Source organism: Garra rufa, chromosome 5, assembly GCF_049309525.1.
Source record: "Garra rufa chromosome 5, GarRuf1.0, whole genome shotgun sequence".
Classification (NCBI taxonomy): domain Eukaryota; kingdom Metazoa; phylum Chordata; class Actinopteri; order Cypriniformes; family Cyprinidae; genus Garra; species Garra rufa.
The window spans coordinates 26,842,066-26,868,838 of NC_133365.1; the positions used below are offsets into that span (position 1 = coordinate 26,842,066).

Here is a 26,773-nt window from a genome sequence, read left to right on the forward strand (position 1 = left end):
TACAATGAAGTTAGAATTACGTTTGAATAAAATTATCACCCCTTTCTTTTTAGCATTACAGTTTGATGACACTATAGGAATATAATGTCTGTTTTGCAGTCTTTGGTTATCCGGTGCAACTAGGTGTGTTTCTTGAAAGAATGCTACATCAATCTTTTTTCTATGTAGAAGATCTAAAACCTTTGTACGTTTGATAGGAACGTTTAACCCCCTAACATTCAGTGACAAAATATTTACTCTAACCATAATCTGATATTGGGAAACTCACGCAAGATAACACGTAAAGGTTATAGCTTACTGACACGGTATCCATTACACTTTTCACTGATGTAAACAGAAAACTTGAAATTCCTGAGTGCTTTATGCGCCTGTGCGCCCCCTCCCTCTCCCAAATCCCCCATTTAGCCAACGTCTGTGGCGATCGCGAGGCAATGTCTAAGCACTTAATCACCTTATCAACCCCCTGAGAAAGGTGATATCTTGAGGAAAGTTAGATTTATAAAACAATATAATCAAATACAAAATTGTAGTCAAACATGTGACCACTCCCTAAATTAATTTTGTTTAAACAAGTAGGAAAGTTAGATTTATAAAACGTCTTTACAAAACATTTATAGTATAGTAGTTCGGTGTTACTTCTTAATATTATAATCTGACTGACACCCTGAACAGAAAAACAGTTGTTAAAGAACGTTGGAAATAGGATGTAATTTCACACGCAAAAAAAAAAAAAAAAAAAAAAAAAAGGTTTACCACTTCACTTTAGTGAATGCCACGGGTGCGAGCTGAACTACTTTGGTCCATGTATGTCACGGATTTGTAAGCAAAACCTCGGAAGTCTTTCTATACGTCCTCCTTCTCCATTGGTACCTGGAACTGAACGAGCCGTCGGTACCGTCGCGCCATCCAAACCCTCAATGTATTTATCCGCGTCCTCCGGAGATTCAAACGAATGCTTCTGGCCCTTGTAGGTGACTCTTAGTAGTGCTGGATAGATCAGGAAAGTTTCGGCGCCTTTCTGATGGAGCTTTGCTCTAACAGCTGAAAATGCCTTTCTCCGTTGCGCCGTTTCAGAACTGTAGTCAGCATAGAATTGCAGACTCATTCCTCCAGGGAGAGTCGGTTTTGCTTTATGTGCCCCATGAAGAATGGCTTGCCTGTCAGGATAGCGGAGAAGACGAAATATCATCGAACGAGGTTTAGCTTAGTTGGAGTTCGTGTAAACTCGATGAGCTCTATCGATATCGATCGGGCACGGGCGCGAAGAAATGTCGGGATCCATTTAGGTAACATTTTCTGCAGAAAGCCGACGGGATCATCACCCTCCATTCCCGTTGGTAGATTAACCAGACGGACATTGTTGCGACGTGACCGATCTTCTAAATCACTGCATTTTCGTTGCATCTGTTCAATCTGAGACAGGCAAAGATTCGTATCTTTTTTTTGTTTTACGGAGACTGCCTTGAAGGTTGTCTACATTCGTTGTGATATTCGCCAAACTTTTACCCATAGACTCCATTTCTTCTTTCAATGTTCGGAGAACAGTGCCATTCTCGCTAATATAGTCATTAAAGGGAATTAGAGCCGTCTTTATTGCCTCTGTAAGCATGCTGGAAACCATTTCGCGCATAGCTTTTTGTTGCGCTTCAATTGCATGGCTAACAATGGAGGCCACGTCGTCCTCAAACGTTTTGAGACGTTTTCCTCCCGAAGCTTGTTTTTGAGGAGACATCCACCTTTTACCTGTTGTCATCCTTAAAGTATAACTGATATGCTGTCGGATAAAGAAACAATCTTTCCTCGATATGAAAAAGATTACTGAAAATAGGAGGTTATTCGTCGGAACCTAGTGCTGAGCTGTCATCTTGCAGCGCGCGCCACCGGAAGTCCGGCAAACACTTCAGTTTTTGAAGTCCAGTATTGGTGGTTTGAGTCACATCTGGGATGTTTAGAAGCTTCATTTTGACAGGTGATTGTTCTGTAATTTGAATTCAATGGAATCATTGTACTAATCTAATACAGCAGCACTACACTAGTGAAACTGTAAGTGTGGGCCTGGTGGCCTAACAGAAAATGCATCAGACTTTTAAGATCAGTACTATGGTTTGAATAACTTTTGGCTTGTTTAAAAGCTGCTGATTGGTGATTTAATGTGGGTCCAGTTGTGTACCGGAAAAAGAATTAGACTTCGCAGCTGAGTAATGTGTGTTTGATATACATTTAAAAAAAAAAAAAACTGTTCTAGTGCATTACAACCAATTTGGTTCAGCAGCCTTCCGAGCTGAGGATTGTGGGTTTGAGTCCCATCTGGGTCAGTTGAAGCTGTATGAACTGCACTCTTGAAACTGCAATTGTGGGCCTAGTGGCCAGTTGCAGAAGGCGTCAGTTTGGAGCTGAGTAGGTTAGAATCAGATCTGGGTTGTTTAAAAAGGTTCTTCTTCTTGAGGATTGTCTACCAAATTATTGTTACTCACTGGAATGACAGTATTACTCTATTGCAGGGATGCCCAGGAGGCCCTTCAACACTGCATGTTTTCCATGTCTCCTTAATCAAACACACCTGTTTCAGATCATCGGCTCATTAGTTGAGACTCCAAGACCTGAAATGGGTGTGTCAGACAAAGGAGAGATGCAAAATGTGCAGTGTTAGGGGGTCTCCAGGAATGTGGTTGGGAACCACTACTCTAGTGCAACTGAAAGTGTGGGTCCAGTGGCTCAATGGCAAACACTTCAGATTTTGAAGTGCAGTATTGGTGGTTTGAGTCACATCTGGGATGTTCAGAAGCTTCTTTTTGACAGTTGATTGTTCTGTAATTTGAATTCAATGGAATCACTGTACTAAGCTAATACAGCAGCACTATTGCAGAGAAAGCGCAAATGTGGCTCTAGTGGCCTAATAGAAAACGCATCAGTATTTTGAGATGAGTACTATGGGTTTGAATAACTTCTGGGTTGCTTAAAAGCTGCTGCTTGGTGATCTAATGTGGGTCTAGTTGCATACTGGAAAAGGCATTAGACTTTGCAGCCGAGTATTGTATGTTTGATTCACATTTGAAAAGAAGTGTTTGAGTGCATTAAAACCAATTTGTTAAGAGCACTTTGCTGGCCCAGTGGCCTAATGGATAAGGCATCAGCCTTCGGAGTTGAAGATTGTTGGTTCAAGTCCCATCTGGGTCACTTGAAGCTGTATGAACTAGACTATTGAAACTGCAATTGTGGGCTCAGAAGGCATCAGAGTTTGGAACTGACTATGTTAGAATCACCTCTGGGTTGTTCAAATGGTTCTTCTTCTTGGGCATTAGTTACTAAATTGTTGTTACTCACTGGAATGACAGTATTACTCTAGTGCAGGGGTGCCCAACCCTGTTCCTGGAGACCAACTATCCTGCAAAGTTCATCTCCAACCCTGATTAAACACACCTGGACCGGCAAATATTCTCTTAGGTAGCACTTGTTAATTACAGACAGGTGTGTTGGAGCAGGGCTGGAACTAAAGTCTACTGGCCGGTAGATCTCCAGAAACAGGGTTGGGCACCCCTGCTCTAGTGCAACTCTAAGTGTGGGTCCAGTGGCTCAATGGCAAACACTTCAGTTTTTTTTTTTTTTTTTGTATTCAGTGTTTTTATTTATTTTCAAAGAGCATGTAAGTTACATCAAGCAAGAAAAAGTATCAAACAATTATTACCCCCCCCAACCCTCTCCCAACCCACCGCACTTCAGGAATTTAAAACAAATAATGTACAGATGAATAAACAAAATAATTACAAGATTTAAAGAAATGGTTTAAATGTCCAAAATCTCTCTAACTGAACAGATGCAGTTCTTCCACATAGACAAAATGACCGGTTTAGCCTGGTTGGTCCGTGCTGAAGACAGTTCCAAATATAATATCTCAAGTAAGGAATGTAGCTAGTGCTTAATAGAAAGGTCATGAGGAGGTTTCCATCGTTGAACTAAGAGTTTCTTTGCAGCAGTCGAGGCAGCTAACCAAAATTTCCTGTCCTTTTAATTAAAGCAAATTGAGAATTGTCGCTTAACAGTAACATAACAGGGATCTTGGGAAAACAGATCCCAGTGACCTTATACAGAACATCAAGCACCATATCCCAGAAATCTTGCACATCTGGACATTCCCAGAGCATATGCATCAGCGTGCCCAAGCAATCTGGCCCACAAAAATTACAGTAAGGGTGTGGTGATAAACCCATAACATGTCTTGTGCGCATGGTTAAATATGCCCTGTGAATAATTTTGAAATGGATAAACTGATGATTGGGGTTTGTAGATGCATGAAATGTATTGTCCCATACTATTTCCCATTCAATTGTACTATTATTGGGAATCAGTTCAGATAACCATGCTCTTGATTTTGGAAAACTCTCTGTTTTATGAGTTGAAAAGCAGAAGTAAAAATATGAAACCGTTCCTTTACTTGGCGCATTGTTAATCCATTTTACTACTGGATGAGTTTGAAGATCAGTACCCCAAGGCACCTTATGTGCCTTTAATGCTGCACGTAATTTAAAATATAAAAATAATGTATTCTGAGAAATATTAAATCTTTTAATTAATTCTTGAAAATCTAGGATTGATTTTTCTCCTTTTATGTCATTTAATGTTAGAATACCTCTTTCCGCCCAAGATGTCTGTACAAAAGGTTTTCCGCCAGAAAGTAAATTCAAATTGTGCCAAATAGGAGTATGCCATACAGTTTTAGACAAAAATAGACTTTCTATTTTTTTAAATATTTGGAGAGTATAAGACAAAATAGAACCATAGTATAATGAGCACTTCCTGTAAGAGATGCCAGAAAATAGAAAGTCTTGCAGACGAATTGGTGAAATTAAATCTTTTTCTATTTGTTTCCATGAAGACTGTGAACAAGGATCAAACCATCTCACAACCGAGAGCAGAACGAAGGACCAATGATACCATTTAAAATTAGGGCAGCCCTATCCACCTTCCATTTAATTGTTTTGAAGTGTAGACCACTTAATGCGTGGACGCTTTCCATTCCATACATATTTTGAGAGTAAAGAATCAATTTTTTTCCAATAATTTGCTGGTGGGGAAAGAGGAAGCATGGAGCTAATAAAGTTAATGCGAGGCAAAATATTCATTTGTATTGAAGACAATCGGGCAGGTGGTGATGAAGGTAGACACATCCATCTTTGAATATCAGCTTCAACATTTTTATAGATCGACATAAAATTGACATTTGAAATGAGGGATAAGGTGGGTCTCAATTCGATCCCTAAATATTTAACTTGTGTTGATATCTGAATACTATTATTATTAGGAATATTGGAACCTCCTGAATTGAGAGGCATCAAAATTGTTTTAGAGTGGTTAATTTTATATCCAGAAAGCTTGCCAAATTCATCTAGAACTTTAAGGGCATTAGGGAGTGAATGCTGCAAGTCAGATAGAAACAATAAAGTATCATCTGCATATAGAGAAACAGAATGGACTGATGACCCTAACTGGATTGGAGTGATATGTTTACACTGTCTAATGAACTGTGCCAAGGGTTCTATTGATAGATTAAATATAAGAGGGGAAAGTGGGCATCCCTGCCTTGTGCCTCTACAAATATTGAAGATATCTGAGATAAGCCCATTGGTAGATACTCTGGCCATGGGGTTGGTGTATAGGGTTTGTATCATTCTAATGAACTGATCACCAAAATTAAACTTTTTCAATGTATACCATAAATAACCCCATTCCAGCCGATCAAAGGCTTTTTCAGCATCAATAAATAGGAGGCCACTAGGTTTTTTCAGTTTCCCTGATTCAGCAATAACATGTAACACTCTACATACATTATCTGCAGCCAACCGGCCCGTAATAAATCCTGATTGATCTGGGTCAATTAATTTATGAATCACCGATTGTAAACGTCTGGCAATAACTCTAGCATATATTTTAACATCTTCATTAATCAAGGAAATAGGCCTATAATTAGAGCAATCTGAATGATCTTTATCAGGTTTAGGTAAAACTGTAATTAAAGCCGTATTAAGATCTTTATGAAAGTGGCCCCTGGATATGGCATCATTAATAGTGCGTAGCCAAATGTGACCTAATAGATCCCACAGCACCAAAAATAAATCAACTGGGATGCCGTCAATTCCCGGCTACTTTCCCTTATGTGAACCCAATACTGCATTATGTAGTTCTTCCAATGTAATTTCAGAGTCTAGACTATCAGCTTCTTCTTTTGACAATTTGGTTAAATTCAATTGGTCAAAAAAACTATTTAACTGATCTACATTAGGTTGTGTTTCTGAAGTATACAATTTTTCAAAAAATTCCTTGAATGTTTTATTAATGTCCATGGGATGCGAGGTGAGACCACTTTTAGAGCTTTTGATAGCCTGAATGTTGAAGCGTTGCTCGTGTTTTTTCAAAGTGAGCGCAAGGAGTCGACTCGGTTTGCTTCCATCTATGTAATATTTATGTTTTGTAATATGCATTAAATATTCTGTTCTCTGTCTAAGCAAGTCATTAAGAGCAGCCCTTTCACCATTCAATTTTTGTTCGGTTTCTTTAGAAAATTTATAACCCAATTCCTTCTCTAATTCTCCACACTTACTCTCTAATGCAAATAATTGTTCAAGATGGTTCTTTTTAAGTCTAGCAGAGAAGGAGATGGCATTATTTCTTAAAAACCCTTTGATAGAAGCCCAGAACATGTCTTGATTAGAGACTGAATTTTGGTTTAAGCTAATAAATTCAATCAATTCTGCTCTCAGTTGAGAAAGAAAGTCTTCATTTTGCAGTAAAAAAGTATTAAACCTCCATCTGGAAGGTTTACAGAGAGTGCTAATCTGGAGGTGTGCAAATACGGCATTATGATCTGAGATACTTTGTGGTAGAAATTCAATATTGATTAGATCTGAAAGTAATGATGAAGAAAGTAGAATATAGTCAATTCTTGAGAATGATTTGTAACTTGGGGAAAAATAGGTATATTCTTTGGCAGTAGAATTATGTAGCCGCCAAGCATCACACACATCTAAATCCATAGTAAACAGTCTCAATGCTGTAGAAGACTGAGATTGTGCTACTGAGAATGACGGATTGGAACGATCTAAATTTATGTCAAGCACCGCATTCATGTCTGCTCCAATGATGATTGAATAGCCACTAAGAGATAAGAGAGTTTTCGAAACATTTGGAAAAAAGGAGGCATCATATGAATTTGGGGCATAAATATTAACAAATGCCAACTTCTTTCCTCCTATTGAAGTACAACAATATGCAATTCTGCCATCATTATCTGAACCTGTATAATCTACAATGAAGTTAGAATTACGTTTGAATAAAATTATCACCCCTTTCTTTTTAGCATTACAGTTTGATGACACTATAGGAATATAATGTCTGTTTTGCAGTCTTTGGTTATCCGGTGCAACTAGGTGTGTTTCTTGGAAGAATGCTACATCAATCTTTTTTCTATGTAGAAGATCTAAAACCTTTGTACGTTTGGTAGGAACGTTTAACCCCCTAACATTCAGTGACAAAATATTTACTCTAACCATAATCTGATATTGGGAAACTCACGCAAGATAACACGTAAAGGTTATAGCTTACTGACACGGTATCCATTACACTTTTCACTGATGTAAACAGAAAACTTGAAATTCCTGAGTGCTTTATGCGCCTGTGCGCCCCCTCCCTCTCCCAAATCCCCCATTTAGCCAACGTCTGTGGCGATTGCGAGGCAATGTCTAAGCACTAATCACCTTATCAACCCCCGGAGAAAGGTGATATCTTGAGGAAAGTTAGATTTATAAAACAATATAATCAAATACAAAATTGTAGTCAAACATGTGACCACTCCCTAAATGAATTTTGTTTAAACAAGTAGGAAAGTTAGATTTATAAAACGTCTTTACAAAACATTTATAGTATAGTAGTTCGGTGTTACTTCTTAATATTATAATCTGACTGACACCCTGAACAGAAAAACAGTTGTTAAACAACGTTGGAAATAGGATGTAATTTCACACGCAATAAAAACAAAAAGGTTTACCACTTCACTTTAGTGAATGCCACGGGTGCGAGCTGAACTACTTTGGTCCATGTATGTCACGGATTTGTAAGCAAAACCTCGCAAGTCTTTCTATACGTCCTCCTCCTCCATTGGTATCTGGAACTGAAGGTTTAAAGATCTGCGAGCCGTCGGTACCGTCGCGCCATCCAAACCCTCAATGTATTTATCCGCATCCTCCGGAGATTCAAACGAATGCTTCTGGCCCTTGTAGGTGACTCTTAGTAGTGCTGGATAGATCAGAAAGTTTCGGCGCCTTTCTGATGGAGCTTTGCTCTAACAGCTGAAAATGCCTTTCTCCGTTGCGCCGTCTCAGAACTGTAGTCAGCATAGAATTGCAGACTCGTTCCTCCAGGGAGAGTTGGTTTTGCTTTACGTGCCCCTTGAAGAATGGCTTGCCTGTCAGGATAGCGGAGAAGACGAAATATCATCGAACGAGGTTTAGCTGAGTTGGAGTTCGTGTAAACTCGATGAGCTCTATCGATCTCGATCGGGCACGGGCGCGAAGAAAGGTCGGGGATCCATTTAGGTAACATTTTCTGCAGAAAGCCGACGGGATCATCACCCTCCATTCCCGTTGGTAGATTAACCAGACGGACATTGTTGCGACGTGACCGATCTTCTAAATCACTGCATTTTCGTTGCATCTGTTCAATCTGAGACAGGCAAAGATTTGTATCTTTTTTTGTTTTACGGAGACTGCCTTGAAGGTTGTCTACATTCGTTGTGATATTCGCCAAACTTTTACCCATAGACTCCATTTCTTCTTTCAATGTTCGGAGAACAGCGCCATTCTCGCTAATATAGTCATTAAAGGGAATTAGAGCCGTCTTTATTGCCTCTGTAAGCATGCTGGAAACCATTTCGCGCATAGCTTTTTATTGCGCTTCAATTGCATGGCTAGCAATGGAGGCCACGTCGTCCTCGAACGTTTTGAGGCGTTTTCCTCCCGAAGCTTGTTTTTGAGGAGACATCCACTTTTTACCAGTTGCCATTCTTAAAGTATAACTGATATGCTGTCGGATAAAGAAACAATCTTTCCTCGATATGAAAAAGATTACTGAAAATTTGAGGTTTTTCGTCGGAGCCTAGTGCTGAGCTGTCATCTTGCAGCGCGCGCCACCGGAAGTCCGGCAAACACTTCAGTTTTTGAAGTCCAGTATTGGTGGTTTGAGTCACATCTGGGATGTTCAGAAGCTTCTTTTTGACAGTTGATTGTTCTGTAATTTGAATTCAATGGAATCACTGTACTAAGCTAATACAGCAGCACTATTGCAGAGAAAGCGCAAATGTGGCTCTAGTGGCCTAACAGAAAACGCATCAGTATTTTGAGATGAGTACTATGGGTTTGAATAACTTCTGGGTTGTTTAAAAGCTGCTGCTTGTTGATCTAATGTGGGTCTAGTTGCATACTGGAAAAGGCATTAGACTTTGCAGCCGAGCATTGTGTGTTTGATTCACATTTGAAAAGAAGTGTTTGAGTGCATTAAAACCAATTTGTTAAGAGCACTTTGCTGGCCCAGTGGCCTAATGGATAAGGCATCAGCCTTCGGTGTTGAGGATTGTTGGTTCAAGTTCCATTTGGGTCTAGACTAATGAACCTATAAACTAGACTATTGAAACTGCAATTGTGGGCTCAGAAGGCATCAGAGTTTGAAACTGACTACGTTAGAATCACCTCTGGGTTGTTCAAATGGTTCTTCTTCTTGGGTTGTTTAAAAGCTACTGCTTGGTGATCTAATGTGGGTCTAGCTGCGTACTGGAAAAGGAATTATACTTTGCAGCTGAGTACTGTGTGTTTAATTCACATTTGAAAATAAGTATTCGAGTGCATTAAAACCAATTTGTTAAGAGCACTTTGCTGGCCCAGTGGCCTAATGGATAAGGCATCAGCCTTCGGTGTTGAGGATTGTGGGTTCAAGTTCCATTTGGGTCTAGACTAATGAACCCATAAACTAGACTATTGAAACTGCAATTGTGGGCTCAGAAATCATCAGAGTTTGGAACTGACTACGTTAGAATCACCTCTGGGTTGTTCAAATGGTTCTTCTTCTTGGGTTGTTTAAAAGCTACTGCTTGGTGATCTAATGTCGGTCTAGCTGCGGACTGGAAAAGGAATTATACTTTGCAGCTGAGTACTGTGTGTTTAATTCACATTTGAAAATAAGTATTCGAGTGCATTAAAACCAATTTGTTAAGAGCACTTTGCTGGCCCAGTGGCCTAATGGATAAGACATCAGCCTTTGGAGTTGAGGATTGTGGGTTCAAGTCCCATCTGGGTCACTTGAAGCTGTACGAACTAGACTATTGAAACTGCAATTGTGGGCTCAGAAGGCATCAGAGTTTGGAACTGACTAAGTTAGAATCACCTCTGGGTTGTTCAAATGGTTCTTCTTCTTGGGCATTAGTTACAAAATTGCTGTTACTCACTGGAATGACAGTATTACTCCAGTGCAGGGGTGCCCAACCCTGTTCCTGGAGACCAACTATCCTGCAAAGTTCACCTCCAACCCTGATTAAACACACCTGGACTGGCAAATATTCTCTTAGGTAGCACTTGTTAATTACAGACAGGTGTGTTGGAGCAGGGCTGGAACTAAAGTCTGCAGGACGGTAGATCTCCAGAAACAGGGTTGGGCACCCCTGCTCTAGTGCAACTGTAAGTGTGGGTCCAGTGGCTCAATGGCAAACACTAAAGTTTTTTTTTTGTTTTTTTTGTTTTTTGTATTCAGTGTTTTTATTTATTTTCAAAGAGCATGTAAGTTACATCAAGCAAGAAAAAGTATCAAACAATTATTACCCCCCCAACCCTCTCCCAACCCACCGCACTTTAGGAATTTAAAAACAAATAATGTACAGATGAATAAACAAAATAATTACAAGATTTAAAGAAATGGTTTAAATGTCCAAAATCTCTCTAACTGAACAGATGCAGTTCTTCCACATAGACAAAATGACCGGTTTAGCCTGGTTGGTCCGTGCTGAAGACAGTTCCAAATATAATATCTCAAGTAAGGAATGTAGCCAGTGCTTAATAGAAAGGTCATGAGGAGGTTTCCATCGTTGAACTAAGAGTTTCTTTGCAGCAGTCGAGGCAGCTAACCAAAATTTCCTGTCCTTTTCATTTAAAGCAAATTGAGAATTGTCGTTTAACAGTAACATAACAGGGATCTTGGGAAAACAGATCTTAACAGTGAAAACAGTGACCTTATACAGAACATCAAGCACCATATCCCAGAAATCTTGCACATCTGGACATTCCCAGAGCATATGAATCAGCGTGCCCAAGCAATCTGGCCCACAAAAATTACAGTAAGGGTGTGGTGATAAACCCATAACATGTCTTGTGCGCATGGTTAAATATGCCCTGTGAATAATTTTGAAATGGATAAACTGATGATTGGGGTTTGTAGATGCATGAAATGTATTGTCCCATACTATTTCCCATTCAATTGTACTATTATTGGGAATCAGTTCAGATAACCATGCTCTTGATTTTGGAAAACTCTCTGTTTTATGAGTTGAAAAGCAGAAGTAAAAATATGAAACCGTTCCTTTACTTGGCGCATTGTTAATCCATTTTACTACTGGATGAGTTTGAAGATCAGTACCCCAAGGCACCTTATGTGCCTTTAATGCTGCACGTAATTTAAAATATAAAAATAATGTATTCTGAGAAATATTAAATCTTTTAATTAATTCTTGAAAATCTAGGATTGATTTTTCTCCTTTTATGTCATTTAATGTTAGAATACCTCTTTCCACCCAAGATGTCTGTACAAAAGGTTTTCCGCCAGAAAGTAAATTCAAATTGTGCCAAATAGGAGTATGAGTATGCCATACAGTTTTAGACAAAAATAGACTTTCTATTTTTTTAAATATTTGGAGAGTATAAGACAAAATAGAACCATAGTATAATGAGCACTTCCTGTAAGAGATGCCAGAAAATAGAAAGTCTTGCAGACGAATTGGTGAAATTAAATCTTTTTCTATTTGTTTCCATGAAGACTGTGAACAAGGATCAAACCATCTCACAACCGAGAGCAGAACGAAGGACCAATGATACCATTTAAAGTTAGGGCAGCCCCATCCACCTTCCATTTAATTTTTTTGAAGTGTAGACCACTTAATGCGTGGACGCTTTCCATTCCATACATATTTTGAGAGTAAAGAATCTAATTTTTTCCAATAATTTGCTGGTGGGGAAAGAGGAAGCATGGAGCTAATAAAATTAATGCGAGGCAAAATATTCATTTTTATTGAAGACAATCGGGCAGGTGGTGATGAAGGTAGACACATCCATCTTTGAATATCAGCTTCAACATTTTTATAGATCGACATAAAATTGACATTTGAAATGAGGGATAAGGTGGGTCTCAATTCGATCCCTAAATATTTAACTTGTGTTGATATCTGAATACTATTATTATTAGGAATATTGGAACCTCCTGAATTGAGAGGCATCAAAATTGTTTTAGAGTGGTTAATTTTAAATCCAGAAAGCTTGCCAAATTCATCTAGAACTTTAAGGGCATTAGGGAGTGAATGCTGCAAGTCAGATAGAAACAATAAAGTATCATCTGCATATAGAGAAACAGAATGGACTGATGAGCCTAACTGGATTGGAGTGATATGTTTACACTGTCTAATGAACTGTGCCAAGGGTTCTATTGATAGATTAAACAGAAGAGCGGAAAGTGGGCATCCCTGCCTTGTGCCTCTACAAATATTGAAGATATCTGAGATAAGCCCATTGGTAGATACTCTGGCCATGGGGTTGGTGTATAGGGTTTGTATCATTCTAATGAACTGATCACCAAAATTAAACTTTTTCAATGTATACCATAAATAACCCCATTCCAGCCGATCAAAGGCTTTTTCAGCATCAATAAATAGGAGGCCACTAGGTTTTTTCAGTTTCCCTAATTCAGCAATAACATGTAACACTCTACGTACATTATCTGCAGCCAACCGGCCCGTAATAAATCCTGATTGATCTGGGTCAATTAATTTATGAATCACCGATTGTAAACGTCTGGCAATAACTCTAGCATATCTTTTAACATCTTCATTAATCAAGGAAATAGGCCTATAATTAGAGCAATCTGAATGATCTTTATCAGGTTTAGGTAAAACTGTAATTAAAGCCGTATTAAGTTCTTTATGAAAGTGGCCCCTGGATATGGCATCATTAATAGTGCGTAGCCAAATGTGACCTAATAGATCCCACAGCACCAAAAATAAATCAACTGGGATGCCGTCAATTCCCGGCGACTTTCCCTTATGTGAACCCAATACTGCATTATGCAGTTCTTCCAATGTAATTTCAGAGTCTAGACTATCAGCTTCTTCTTTTGACAATTTGGTTAAATTCAATTGGTCAAAAAAAATATTTAACTGATCTACATTAGGTTGTGTTTCTGAAGTATACAATTTTTCAAAAAATTCCTTGAATGTTTTATTAATGTCCGTGGAATGCGAGGTGAGACCACTTTTAGAGCTTTTGATAGCCTGAATGTTGAAGCGTTGCTCGTGTTTTTTCAAAGTGAGCGCAAGGAGTCGACTCGGTTTGCTTCCATCTATGTAATATTTATGTTTTGTAATATGCATTAAATATTCTGTTCTCTGTCTAAGCAAGTCATTAAGAGCAGCCCTTTCACCATTCAATTTTTATTCGGTTTCTTTAGAAAATTTATAAGCCAATTCCTTCTCTAATTCCCCACACTTACTCTCTAATGCAAATAATTGTTCAAGATGGTTCTTTTTAAGTCTAGCAGAGAAGGAGATGGCATTATTTCTTAAAAACCCTTTGATAGAAGCCCAGAACATGTCTTGATTAGAGACTGAATTTTGGTTTAAGCTAATAAATTCAATCAATTCTGCTCTCAGTTGAGAAAGAAAGTCTTCATTTTGCAGTAAAAAAGTATTAAACCTCCATCTGGAAGGTTTACAGAGAGTGCTAATCTGGAGGTGTGCAAATACGGCATTATGATCTGAGATACTTTGTGGTAGAAATTCAATATTGATTAGATCTGAAAGTAATGATGAAGAAAGTAGAATATAGTCAATTCTTGAGAATGATTTGTAACTTGAAAAATAGGTATATTCTTTGGCAGTAGAATTATGTAGCCGCCAAGCATCACACACATCTAAATCCATAGTAAGCAGTCTCAATGCTGTAGAAGACTGAGATTGTGCTACTGAGAATGACGGATTGGAACGATCTAAACTTATGTCAAGCACCGCATTCATGTCTGCTCCAATGATGATTGAATAGCCACTAAGAGATAAGAGAGTTTTCGAAACATTTGGAAAAAAGGAGGCATCATATGAATTTGGGGCATAAGTATATTCACAAATGCCAACGTCTTTCCTCCTATTGAAGTACAACAATATGCAATTCTGCCATCATTATCTGAACCTGTATAATCTACAATGAAGTTAGAATTACGTTTGAATAAAATTATCACCCCTATCTTTTTAGCATTACAGTTTGATGACACTATAGGAATATAATGTCTGTTTTGCAGTCTTTGGTTATCCGGTGCAACTAGGTGTGTTTCTTGGAAGAATGCTACATCAATCTTTTTTCTATGTAGAAGATCTAAAACCTTTGTACGTTTGGTAGGAGCGTTTAACCCCCTAACATTCAGTGACAAAATATTTACTCTAACCATAATCTGTAATTGGGAAACTCACGCAAGATAACACGTAAAGGTTATAGCTTACTGACACGGTATCCATTACACTTTTCACTGATGTAAACAGAAAACTTGAAATTCCTGAGTGCTTTATGCGCCTGTGCGCCCCCTCCCTCTCCCAAATCCCCCATTTAGCCAACGTCTGTGGCGATCGCGAGGCAATGTCTAAGCACTAATCACCTTATCAACCCCCTGAGAAAGGTGATATCTTGAGGAAAGTTAGATTTATAAAACAATATAATCAAATACAAAATTGTAGTCAAACATGTGACCACTCCCTAAATGAATTTTTTTTAAACAAGTAGGAAAGTTAGATTTATAAAACGTCTTTACAAAACATTTATAGTATAGTAGTTCGGTGTTACTTCTTAATATTATAATCTGACTGACACCCTGAACAGAAAAACAGTTGTTAAAGAACGTTGGAAATAGGATGTAATTTCACACGCAAAAAAAAAAAAAAAAAAGGTTTACCACTTTCACTTTCACTTTAGTGAATGCAACGGGTGCGAGCTGAACTACTTTGGTCCATGTATGTCACGGATTTGTAAGCAAAACCTCGCAAGTCTTTCTATACGTCCTCCTCCTCCATTGGTATCTGGAACTGAAGGTTTAAAGATCTGCGAGCCGTCGGTACCGTCGCGCCATCCAAACCCTCAATGTATTTATCCGCGTCCTCCGGAGATTCAAACGAATGCTTCTGGCCCTTGTAGGTGACTCTTAGTAGTGCTGGATAGATCAGGAAAGTTTCGGCGCCTTTCTGATGGAGCTTTGCTCTAACAGCTGAAAATGCCTTTCTCCATTGCGCCGTCTCAGAACTGTAGTCAGCATAGAATTGCAGACTCGTTCCTCCAGGGAGAGTCGGTTTAGCTTCACGTGCCCCTTGAAGAATGGCTTGCCTGTCAGGATAGCGGAGAAGACGAAATATCATCAAACGAGGTTTAGCTGAGTTGGAGTTCGTGTAAACTCGATGAGCTCTATCGATCTCGATCGGGCACGGGCGCGAAGAAAGGTCGGGATCCATTTAGGTAACATTTTCTGCAGAAAGCCGACGGGATCATCACCCTCCATTCCCGTTGGTAGATTAACCAGACGGACATTGTTGCGACGTGACCGATCTTCTAAATCACTGCATTTTCGTTGCATCTGTTCAATCTGAGACAGGCAAAGATTCGTATCTTTTTTTGTTTTACAGAGACTGCCTTGAAGGTTGTCTACATTCGTTGTGATATTCGCCAAACTTTTACCCATAGACTCCATTTCTTCTTTCAATGTTCGGAGAACAGCGCCATTCTCGCTAATATAGTCATTAAAGGGAATTAGAGCCGTCTTTATTGCCTCTGTAAGCATGCTGGAAACCATTTCGCGCATAGCTTTTTGTTGCGCTTCAATTGCATGGCTAACAATGGAGGCCACGTCGTCCTCAAACGTTTTGAGGCGTTTTCCTCCCGAAGCTTGTTTTTGAGGAGACATCCACTTTTTACCAGTTGCCATTCTTAAAGTATAACTGATATGCTGTCGGATAAAGAAACAATCTTTCCTCGATATGAAAAAGATTACTGAAAATAGGAGGTTATTCGTCGGAGCCTAGTGCTGAGCTGTCATCTTGCAGCGCGCGCCACCTGAAGTCCGGCAAACACTTCAGTTTTTGAAGTCCAGTATTGGTGGTTTGAGTCACATCTGGGATGTTTAGAAGCTTCATTTTGACAGGTGATTATTCTGTAATTTGAATTCAATGGAATCATTGTACTAATATAATAAAGCAGCACTACACTAGTGAAACTGCAAGTGTGGGCCTGGTGGCCTAACAGAAAATGCATCAGACTTTTAAGATGAGTACTATGGTTTGAATAACTTTTGGCTTGTTTAAAAGCTGCTGATTGGTGATTTAATGTGGGTCCAGTTGTGTACCGGAAAAAGCATTAGACTTTGCAGCTGAGTACTGTGTTTGATTCACATTTGAAAAGAAGTGTTTGAGTGCATTAAAACCAATTTGTTAAGCGGACTTTGCTGGCCTAATGAATAAGGCATCAGCCTTCGGAGTTGAAGATTGTGGGTTCAAGTCCCATCTGGGTCACTTGAAGGTGTATGAACTAGACTATTGAAACTGCAATTGTGGGATCAGAAAGCATCAGAGTTTGGAACTGACTACGTTAGAATCACCTCTGGATTCTTCAAATGGTTCTTGTTCTTGGGCATTAGTTACTAAATTGTTGTTACTCACTGGAATGACAGTATAACTCTAGTGTAGGGGTGCCCAACCCTGTTCCTGGAGACCAACTATCCTGCAAAGTTCATCTCCAACCCTGATTAAACACACCTGGACTGGCAAATATTCTCTTAGGTAGCACTTGTTAATTACAGACAGGTGTGTTGGAGCAGGGCTGGAACTAAAGTCTGCAGGCCGGTAGATCTCCAGGAACATGGTTGGGCACCCCTGCTCTAGTGCAACTGAAAGTGTGGGTCCAGTGGCTCAATGGCAAACACTTCAGTTTTTGAAGTCCAGTATTGGTGGTTTGAGTCACATCTGGGATGTTTAGAAGCTTCTTTTTGACAGGTGATTGTTCTGTAATTTGAATTCAATGGAATCATTGTACTAATCTAATACAGCAGCACTACTGCAGAGAAAGCGCAAATGTGGCTCTAGTGGCCTAACAGAAAACGCATCAGGCTTTTGAGATGAGTACTATGGGTTTGAATAACTTCTGGGTTGTTTAAAAGCTGCTGCTTGGTGATCTAATGTGGGTCTCGCTGCGTACTGGAAAAGGCATTAGACTTTGCAGCTGAGTACTGTGTGTTTGATTCACATTTGAAAATAAGTATTCGAGTGCATTAAAACCAATTTGTTAAGGCTGTTTTGAGGGTCCAGTGGCCTAATGGATAAGGCATCAACCTTCGAAGCTGAGGATTGTGGGTTTGAGTCCCAACTGGGTCATATAAAACTCTATGTTTAAGGTGTTTCATAGGATGCAGACCTTCAAATATAAGCTTTGCCTCTTACAAAAAAATCTGATTTTTATGTGTATTACATAAAGGTGACTGTTTTTTTTACTAGTGATTCTGTGACTTTTATTTAACACTAAATTAATTGAATAATCATGTTACTTTATTAATGTAATCCAGCAGCACTACACTAGTGAAACTGCAAGTGTGGGCCTGGTGGCCTAACAGAAAATGCATCAGACTTTTAAGATGAGTACTATGGTTTGAATAACTTTTGGCTTGTTTAAAAGCTGCTGATTGGTGATTTAATGTGGGTCCAGTTGCGTACCGGAAAAAGCATTAGACTTCGCAGCTGAGTAATGTGTGTTTGATATACATAAAAAAAAAAAAAAAACTGTTCTAGTGCATTAGAACCAATTTGGTTCAGCAGCCTTCCGAGCTGAGGATTGTGGTTTGAGTCCCATCTGGGTCATATAAAACTCTATGTGTAAGCTGTTTCATAGGATGCAGACTTTCAGATGTAAGCTTTGCCTCTTACAAAAAATCAGATTTTTATGTGTATTACATAAAGGTGACTGTTTTTTTTTTTTTACTATTGATTTATTTTTGTAGAAACTCCTCTTCTTACACTGTGACTTTTATTTAACTCTAATTTAATTGAAAAATCATATTACTTTATCAATGTAATCCAGCAGCACTACACTAGTGAAACTGCAAGTGTGGGCCTGGTGGCCTAACAGAAAATGCATCAGACTTTTAAGATGAGTAGTATGGTTTGAATAACTTTTGGCTTGTTTAAAAGCTGCTGATTGGTGATTTAATGTGGGTCCAGTTGTGTACCGGAAAAAGCAGTAGACTTCGCAGCTGAGTAATGTGTGTTTGATATACATTTTAAAAAAAAAACTGTTCTAGTGCATTAGAACCAATTTGGTTCAGCAGCCTTCTGAGCTGAGGATTGTGGGTTTGAGTCCCATCTGGGTCAGTTGAAGCTGTATGAACTGCACTCTTGAAACTGCAATTGTGGGCCTAGTAGCCAGTTGCAGAAGGCGTCAGAGTTTGGAGCTGAGTAGGTTAGAATCAGATCTGGGTTGTTTAAAAAGGTTCTTCTTCTTGAGGATTGCCTACCAAATTATTGTTATTCACTGGAATGACAGTATTACTCTATTGCAGGGATGCCCAGGAGGACCTTCAACACTGCATGTTTTCCATGTCTCCTTAATCAAACACACCTGTTTCAGATCATCAGCTCATTAGTAGAGACTCCAAGACCTGAAATGGGTGTGTCAGACAAAGGAGAGATGCAAAATGTGCAGTGTTGGGGGGTCTCCAGGAACGTGGTTGGGAACCACTGCTCTAGTGCAACTGTAAGTGTGGGTCCAGTGGCTCAATGGCAAACACTTCAGATTTTGAAGTGCAGTATTGGTGGTTTGAGTCACATCTGGGATGTTCAGAAGCTTCTTTTTGACAGTTGATTGTTCTGTAATTTGAATTCAATGGAATCATTGTACTAAGCTAATACAGCAGCACTATTACAGAGAAAGCGCAAATGTGGCTCTTGTGGCCTAATAGAAAACGCATCAGTATTTTGAGATGAGTACTATGAGTTTGAATAACTTCTGGGTTGTTTAAAAGCTGCTCCTTGGTGATCTAATGTGGGTCTAGTTGCGTACTGGAAAAGGCATTAGATTTTGCAGCCGAGTACAGTGTGTTTGATTCACATTTGAAAAGAAGTGTTTGAGTGCATTAAAGCCAATTTGTTAAGAGCACTTTGCTGGCTCAGTAGCCTAATGGATAAGGCATCAGCCTTCGGAGTTGAGGATTGTGGGTTCAAGTCCCATCTGGATCACTTGAAGCTGTATGAGCTAGACTATTGAAACTGCAATTGTGGGCTCAGAAGGCATCAGAGTTTGGAACTGACTATGTTAGAATCACCTCTGGGTTGTTCAAATGGTTCTTCTTCTTGGACATTAGTTACTAAATTGTTGTTACTCACTGGAATGACAGTATTACTCTAGTGCAGGTGTGCCCAACACTGTTCCTGGAGACCAACTATCCTGCAAAGTTCATCTCCAACCCTGATTAAACACACCTGGACCGGCAAATATTCTCTTAGGTAGCACTTGTTAATTACAGACAGGTGTGTTGGAGCAGGGCTGGAACTAAAGTCTGCAGGCCGGTAGATCTCCAGGAACAGGGTTGGGCACCCCTGAACTAGACTATTGAAACTGCAATTGTGGGCTCAGAAGGCATCAGAGTTTGGAACTGACTACGTTAGAATCACCTCTGGGTTGTTCAAATGGTTCTTCTTCTTGGGCATTAGTTACTAAATTGTTGTTACTCACTGGAATGACAGTATTACTCTAGTGCAGGGATCATCAAATCTGGCCCACGAGATCCATTTTCCTGCAGAGTTTAGCTCTTACCCTAATCAAACACACCTGAGCATGCTAATCAAGGTCTTCAGGATCATTAGAGAATAACAGGTAGGTGAGTGTGATCAGGGTTGGAGCTAAACTCTGCAGCGCATTGGCCCTCCAGGGTAAGATTTGGGGAACCCTGCTCTAGTGCATGGGTGCCCAACCCTGTACCTGGAGACCAATTATCCTGCAAAGTTCATCTCCAACCCTGATTAAACACCTTCACCTGCAAATATTCTCCTAGGTAGCACTTGTTAATTACAGACAGGTGTGTTGGAGCAGGGCTGGAACTAAAGTCTGCAGGCCGGTAGATCTCCAGGAACAGGGTTGGGCACCCCTGCTCTAGTGCAACAATAAGTGTGGGTCCAGTGGCTCAATGGCAAACACTTCAGTTTTTGAAGTCCAGTATTGGTGGTTTGAGTCACATCTGGGATGTTTAGAAGCTTCTTTTTGACAGGTGATTGTTCTGTAATTTGAATTCAATGGAATCATTGTACTAATCTAATACAGCAGCACTACTGCAGAGAAAGCGCAAATGTGGCTCTAGTGGCCTAACAGAAAACGCATCAGGCTTTTGAGATGAGTACTATGGGTTTGAATAACTTCTGGGTTGTTTAAAAGCTGCTGCTTGGTGATCTAATGTGGGTCTAGCTGCGTACTGGAAAAGGCATTAGACTTTGCAGCTGAGTACTCTGTGTTTGATTCACATTTGAAAATAAGTATTCGAGTGCATTAAAACCAATTTGTTAAGGCTGTTTTGAGGGCCCAGTGGCCTAATGGATAAGGCATCAGCCTTCGGAGCTGAGGATTGTGGGTTTGAGTCCCATCTGGGTCATATAAAACTCTATGTGTAAGCTGTTTCATAGGATTCAGACCTTCAGATGTAAGCGTTGCCTCTTACAAAAAAATCAGATTTTTATGTATTACATAAAGGTGACTGTTTTTTTTTACTATTGATTTATTTTTGTAGAAACTCCTCTTCTTACAATGTGACTTTTATTTAACTCTAATTTAATTGAATAATCATGTTACTTTATTAATGTAATCCAGCAGCACTACACTAGTGAAACTGCAAGTGTGGGCCTGGTGGCCTAACAGAAAATGCATCAGACTTTTAAGATGAGTACTATGGTTTGAATAACTTTTGGCTTGTTTAAAAGCTGCTGATTGGTGATTTAATGTGGGTCCAGTTGCGTACCGGAAAAAGCATTAGACTTCGCAGCTGAGTAATGTGTGTTTGATATACATTTAAAAAAAAAAAAAACTGTTCTAGTGCATTAGAACCAATTTGGTTCAGCAGCCTTCCGAGCTGAGGATTGTGGTTTGAGTCCCATCTGGGTCAGTTGAAGCTGTATGAACTGCACTCTTGAAACTGCAATTGTGGGCCTAGTGGCCAGTTGCAGAAGGCGTCAGAGTTTGGAGCTGAGTAGGTTCGAATCAGATTTGGGTTGTTTAAAAGGTTCTTCTTCTTGAGGATTGCCTACCAAATCATTGTTACTCACTGGAATGACAGTATTACTCTATTGCAGGGATGCCCAGGAGGCCCTTCAACACTGCGGCTGTGTTCGAAACCGCATACTCAATGAGTAGGTACTTAATTTCAATAAGTACTTACTTAACGAGCGCTAAAAGAGTACGTACTCTACAGCCAAATCTCGTTGAGTATGGATGTGAGCTGCCATGTTGACGTTACCTTCTTCTTCTTCTTTAATCGCCGTTCACTCCTACGGAGTATTACCGCCACCTACTGTACACTTTACTCACTTACATGAATTAATCTGATGTTGATGTATCTGCGTTGGCGTTACCATGTGACCTGTGACGTTATACCAAGCGCAACAACTTAAAAGGTATGACTGACAGGTGCACAAACACCTGATTTCATCAGTGGAATATACCACTTTGTATAGAAGAATGTTTGCAAGAAAAATCACTGCAATATTGTCATCCAAAAGGAGACGTCGGGCAGCTGCTCGAAGGTCTCACCTTTGGAGAAGAATGTTCATTCTACAATCAAAAAATGTAAGTATCAATACTTAAAAATTCAGAAATTAATTGCATTGCTAGCTCACTCCTACAATTATGTAATAATGTTGATAAATGCTGACCAATAGTAAATTATATTGCATAATTTGTCACTGAAAATTATATATTTTAGTAAAACAAAGAAAAAAGTAACTTAATTGTATTGTTATATTACCTAACTATACATGAACTAGACAAAATCAACCAATGTGAATACATGCATTTTCAGTTAATTTTCATGTTAATGCATGAATTAAAGTATATTCTATTTACTGACCACAATGACAAATTAAAAATAACCATCACAATAAATCAATACAAGTCCACAACATATGAAACAATGCTTTATTTAAATGTATTGTGCTAACTATCAAATATTTACAGGCGGTGAACCCCACATCCTACTGCGGTCTTAATGCAGCTGTGCCGATTCTGCAGCTGTATTTGGATGAAGCAGCTGACCACCGTGCCCACTTTCGCCTGTCTTTGCCGTCTATCAGGTCCTTCATTGGTGCACTCAGACTGGAATCTGACCATGGGTGGGAAATGGATATCAAGGTGCTGGTGTTCCTCTACTGGCTTGCCCATGCAGCGTCCTACAGGCTAGTGTCACAGACCTTCGATATCCCCAAGACCTCTGTGCATGACATTGTGCACAGAGTGAGCAAAGCAGTCCTGGGAATTTTAAGGAAGGTGATTTGCTTTCCAACCGGTGATGACCTGGAGGCAGTGGGAGCAGGATTTGCACAGCTGTCTGGTTCACCAGCTTTCAGCAGGGCAGTTGGTGCAATCGACGGCTGTCATATCCCCATGAAACCTCCAGCAAATAACTCCCACTGTTACTACAAAAGGAAGTTGTTTCACTCCATCCAACTCCAGGCCATCACTGATCACCGGGGGAAATTCCTTGACATCTTTGTGGGATATCCTGGGTCTGTGCATGATGCCAGGGTACTGAGGAGCAGCCCTGTTTACTTGGGCAGCCTTTACCCACCACCAGGAAAGTGCATCCTTGGGGATGGTGGCTATCCTTGTCTGAGTGCACCCATCTGCCTCATCACCCCTTACAGAGAGCCTGTACAGAACCCTGTGCAGGCTCGTTTCAACAGCAAGCACTCCCGTGCCCGTAACATCATTGAGAGAGCTTTCGGGATGATGAAGACGCGCTGGTGCTCTATCTTCTTCAAGGCCTTAGAGATCAGCCCTGCCTTTGTGCCTGAGGTTGTTGCGTGCTGCGCTGTGCTTCATAATCTGGCTCTTCTCAATGGGGACATCGTTGAGGCAGAGGATGAGGAAGACCATGATGACGGCCCCCCTGAACCCCACAACCCTCAGGCAAGAGCGGGAGATCACGTGCGGGACAACCTGGCTGCAGCTGTGTCTGCCCCAAACATTTGTGTGGCTGCTCTCCATGAGCATGACTATCTATAAAACATTTAAACCAATTAAAACATTTAAAATGAGTATTGTCAGCATTTCAGTTCTTGCGTAATTTAATTTCAAATGTTTACAAAGATAATGCTCATTTCTGGTGTAGCCTTATTACTTTTGTGGTGTAGTTAGCTAAACTGCTGAACTGGTAAGCAGAAGGTTGCTGGTTCCATCTCTGCAGCAGCCATCATAACCAGTGTGTCCTTGAGCAAGGCTCATTTCTCCAGGTTGCTCCAGAAGCACTGGGGTCCCTGTAATAAGAACACTGTAAGTCAGTTCGGATAAAAGCATCTGTCAAATGCAGAAATCAAAATGATTTTAGTAAAACCTTTTTTGAAAGCGTCTCGGACACAAACTCTCTATAAAGCTTCTGTTTTCTTACTGTTTTCTAAAGATGTTACTATAATATAACTGCATGTCATACAGTTTTTATTTGGGGGCTTAAAAGGTTAGTTCACCTGAACATAAATTCTATCATTATTTACCTGCCTTCATGTTGTTCAATCTCTCTTTTTCTATTATTCCGTTAATACAATATCAGTCAATGGAGCCTGATTTTCAGGAGCTTCATGACATTATTTGATGATGCTTTTGAAACTTCTGAAAGTCCACTGACTGATACTCAGCTCTTGTGTAAAAGGGGGGAAACACGGGGATCAAACAACATGAAGTAAATACTGATTAAATTTATATAGTTTGTTAAACTTTAATCACTTTGTTACTATTGTGTAGTTAATGCAAAACTTAAGGCAGTTTGTGCAAGCAGTCTCAAGTTCAATTTAGGTCATGGAGGGGCAGAGTTTTTCCTACCCTAATTAAACACACCTTAACAATCTAATCAAACAATTAATAACAGCTGCTTTGAAAATTACAGACAGGTGTGTTGGAACTAAACCCAACAGAGCAGTGGCCAACATGATATTCCTTTATGTGCTCTATATGCATTTAGGAATCAGACACACAATAATAAAACTATCCTTTTAAAGTGTGTGTGGTACATTACACCCCACATATGCACAAACTATTCATCACTTTATATTTTAACAATTTATGAATGTTATCTTCTGAATGCATCACCAAATGTCTATAAGTCCACAGTGTACTTTGAATAGAAATTGTTTTATATGCATCATATCAGGCATAATGTCTCAGGCCACCATTTGATGTTGTTTTAGCAATGCTATTATGAATAGATGATTACAAATATATATATATATATATATATATATATATATATATATATATGTGTGTGTGTGTGTGTGTGTGTGTGTGTGTGTGTGACCCTGGACCACAAAACCAGTCTTAAGTCGCTGGGGTATATTTGTAGCAATAGCCAAAAATACATTGTATGGGTCAAAATTATTGATTTTTCTTTTATGCCAAAAATCATTAGGAAATTACTTAAAGATCATGTTACATTAAGATTTTTTTGTAAAACCCCTACTATAAATATATCAAAATGTAATTTTTAATTAGTAATATGCATTGTTAAGAACTTAATTTGGAGAATTTTAAAGGTCATTTTCTCAGTATTTAGATTTTTTTGCACCCTCAGATTCCAGATTTTCAAATAGATGTATCTCGGCCAAATATTGGCCTATCCTAACAAACCATATATCAATAGAAAGCTTATTTATTGAGCTTTCATATGTTGTATACATCTCAGTTTTGTAAAATTTTACCTTATATATTTGCCTATAGAAGCCATTTTGATCAGATTTTTAAAAATGGTTTAATGTATCTCCTTTATAAAAAAAAAATAAAGGACATACATAAAACCATTTTTAAAAATCTGAATCTTTTTATCTTATTAAAAGAGACTACAAAATAAATATGGATGGTCATTAAAGCATTGCTAAAACAACAAAGCAAGTAGTGGCCTATGATTTTTGCACAGTACTGTATGCATATCGATAGATCCATAAATAGAATCTATTTTAAAATGTTTGTTCTTTATGTAAACCAAATGAGTAAATGATCAGAACATGCTTTTATTTTACAATTTATTTCATTCATTTTTTTGTGAGAGCCTCAAGGAGGCGAAGGAATCTTTCCTCCCTTTCCTTTGCCTCCCTGTCTCTCCTTTTCTCTCTCTCACTTGTTTCCTGCCGCCATCGCTCTTCTCTTTCTCTTGCCTCTCTTTCTCGTCTCTCCTCTCTCTCCTGTCTCTCTCGTTCCCTTCTGTCTTCCTTCTCCTCCATTTCTCGCCATCTTCTTTCCTCCCTCTCAGATGCTTCCCGCTCTCTCTCCGCTTCCCGTTCCTCCATCTCCCTCATCAGATCGGCGAGATCTCTTTTTCTTTTTCCAGGCGCTGGCATCACCGAGGATGAAGAGGCCACAGCAACATCTGGCCCAGATGAGGCAACGAGAGCAGGTGGTGTGATGGAGGGTCTGCTCCCAATTGCATCATCCATGGCAGTATACCACTTCCATGATGCTGCTGTGTGGTCTCCATCCTCAGTGCTCACGCCAGTTGCTGGACATTTCAGTTCCTTCAAAATTGCACAAACACAATACAAAAACAGTCAGTTTAACAGCACAGTGTGATTTGATTTCTTTATTAGAGGTAACAATATGATCTTACTTTGTATTTTTGTTTCAAGTTTTCCCATTTTTTTTAATGAATGAAGCAGTGACCTTTCCTTGCAGGCCCTGCTCCACCACAAAAGCTCTGCAGCAAAGGCACAAAATCAAGAAACATAAAAGTGCTGTAATAACTATTTGAAATTACAATAATTAAAATAAACTACAGCTTAAAATTTAAAAAGATGTTTTATTCATTTCTGTTGTATACTTACTCGAAGCCTTTGATGGCAGCATTTCGCTTTCCGGTGAAGAGGGCTTCGTTAGCCGCTCTCCACCGGATAAGCAGATGCGTCTGCTCATCTGTCCCTGTAACATTCAAATAGATTCCCTTTGTGATGTATGTTCTCAATACTACATTCACATGTTGAGTTAGTTACTGATGTGGTAAGTTGCTTTTTATCCAACACAAATGTTTCTCAATTGGTCAACAGTACTAGTGGACAAATAAAACATTCTTTATGTAATCTAATTTATGTTATCTAATTTATTTATGTAAATGTATTTACATTACTTACAGTAACATCTAATGTAAGCAGTGATGCTAACTGCATAAAAGCACACATACATCATTCACATGTGTTCATCTGCAAAACTTATCTAAGATTTTCCTGTCA

The 26,773-nt window shown here is 39.3% G+C and overlaps 3 non-coding genes across 3 annotated transcripts; all 3 read left to right on the top strand.

Moving 5' to 3' along the window:
• The first annotated feature begins 3,104 nt into the window (after positions 1–3,104).
• On the top strand, positions 3,105–3,177 carry trnar-ucg (transfer RNA arginine (anticodon UCG)). Its single transcript has one exon. It is a non-coding gene; the product is annotated as a tRNA-Arg (tRNA).
• Positions 3,178–10,266: 7,089 nt separating this feature from the next.
• Positions 10,267–10,339, top strand: trnaq-uug (transfer RNA glutamine (anticodon UUG)). Its single transcript has one exon. It is a non-coding gene; the product is annotated as a tRNA-Gln (tRNA).
• Positions 10,340–20,879: 10,540 nt separating this feature from the next.
• trnar-ucg (transfer RNA arginine (anticodon UCG)) lies at positions 20,880–20,952 on the top strand. The gene has a single exon. It is a non-coding gene; the product is annotated as a tRNA-Arg (tRNA).
• Positions 20,953–26,773: the final 5,821 nt, after the last annotated feature.